The sequence below is a fragment of the Myotis brandtii genome, unplaced genomic scaffold (assembly GCF_000412655.1).
Source record: "Myotis brandtii unplaced genomic scaffold, ASM41265v1 scaffold1035, whole genome shotgun sequence".
Lineage (NCBI taxonomy): Eukaryota > Metazoa > Chordata > Mammalia > Chiroptera > Vespertilionidae > Myotis > Myotis brandtii.
The window spans coordinates 580133-582347 of record NW_005353475.1 but is presented as its reverse complement, the minus strand read 5'-3'; positions in this window follow the sequence as shown (position 1 = coordinate 582347).

Genomic DNA, 2215 nt, shown 5'->3' with positions numbered 1-2215 from the left:
CTAATTATATAATTAATAACTATAATTAATAACATAATAACTATATAATTATTATTTTAAAAAATACAATATTCTGGGCTCAGTTTTGGGTGGCAATAACAAAGACGTTTTACGTGTTTTTAGGTTTATGATGGATTATAGTGAATCGGGCACTACTGATTGGATAGGGTGAATGAAGAAAATGATTTTTACCATTCACGTCTCTATGGAGAATGTTACACTATTAAAAATATGGTCTCATTGGACAAGGATTCACCCTAGTTTTTATGATGGCCCACATATTCTTCACAATGTTTTCAGATCACTTCAATGGTTTTAATCTAGACAAAAAATCTGATCTATTATGTTGAGGTATGATCCTTTATTCCCACTTTGCTGAGAGTTTTTATCAGGAAAAGGTGTTGGATTTTATCAAATGCCTTCTCTGCATCAATTGATATGATTATGTGATTTTTGTTTCTCAGTTTGTTTATGTGATATATCATGTTTATTGATTTGTGGATATCATACCAGCCTTGCATCCCTGGAATAAATCTCACTTGGTCATGGTGTATGATCTTTCTAATGTAATGCTGGATCTGATTTGCTAGAATTTTGTTGAATATTTTAGCATCTATGTTCATCAGGGATATTGGCCTGTATGACAAACCTACAGCCAACATCATACTTAATGGGCAAAAAATAAAACCATTTTCCATAAGAACAGGAACAAGATAGGGATGCCCACTTTCACCACTCCTGTTCGACATAGTACTGGAAGTGTTAGCCATAGTGATCAGACAAGAAGAAATAAAAGTAATCCAAATTACAAAAGAAGAAGTAAAATTGTCATTATTCGAAGTTGATATGATATTGTCCATAGATAACCCTAAAGACTCCATCAAAAAACTACTAGAACTAATAAATGAATTCGGCAATGTAGCAGGATACAAAATAAACACCCAGAAATCTATGGCTTATTTACACATCAATAATGAACTCACAGAAAGAGAAACTAAAAAAAAAAATCCCATTTACCATTGCAACAAAAAAAATTAAGATACCTAGGCATAAATTTAACCAAGGAGGTAAAGGATCTGTACTCCGAAAATTACAGGATGCTGAAAAAAAGAGATAGAGGAAGACATAAACAAATGGAAGAATATACCATGTTCATGGATTGGTAGAATCAACATCATTAAAATGTCCATACTACCCAAAGCAATCTATAGATTCAATGTAATCCCCATTAAAATACCAACAGCATATTTCAAAGACCTAGAACAAACTCTCCAAAAATTCATCTGGAATACAAAAAGACCCCGAATAGCCGCAGCAGTCTTGAGAAAGAAGAACAAAGTTGGAGGGATCACCATACCAGATATCAAGCTATACTACAAAGCCACTGTTCTCAAAACTGCCTGGTACTGACACAAGAACAGACATATAGACAAATGGAACAGAACAGAAAACCCAGAAATCGACCCAAGCCATTATGATCAACTATATTTGACAAAGGAGGCAAGAGCATACAATAGAGTCAAGACAGTCTCTTCATTAAATGGTGTTGGGAAAATTGGAAAGATACATTAAAAAAAAATGAAATTAGACCACCAACTTACACCATACACAAAAATAAACTCAAAATGGATAAAGGACTTAAACATAAGATGGGAAACCATAAAAATCCTAGAAGAAGCCATAGGCAGCATAATAGACATTTGTTGTAGCAATATATTTAACGATATAGCTCCTAGGGCAGTGATGGCGAACATATGACACGTGTGTCAGAGGCGAACTCATTTTTTTGGTTGATTTTTCTTTGTTAAATGGCATTTAAATATATAAAATAAATATCAAAAATATAAGTGTTTGTTTTACTATGGTTGCAAATATCAAAAAATTTCTATATGTGACATGGCACCAGAGTTAAGTTAGGGTTTTTCAAAATGCTGACACGCCAAGCTCAAAAGGTTCGCCATCACTGTCCTAGGGCAATGGAAACTAAAGACAAAGTAAACAAATGAGACTACATAAAAATAAAAGCTTCCCTGCACAGCGAAATAAACCATCACCAAAACAACAACAAAGCCCACTGCATGGAAGAACCTATTTGCCAATGTTATCTCTGATAGAGGTTTAATCTCCAAAATTTGTAGGGAACTCATACAACTTAACAAAAGAAGATAAACCAATCCAATAAAAAAATGGGCAAAGGACCTAAATAGACACTTTT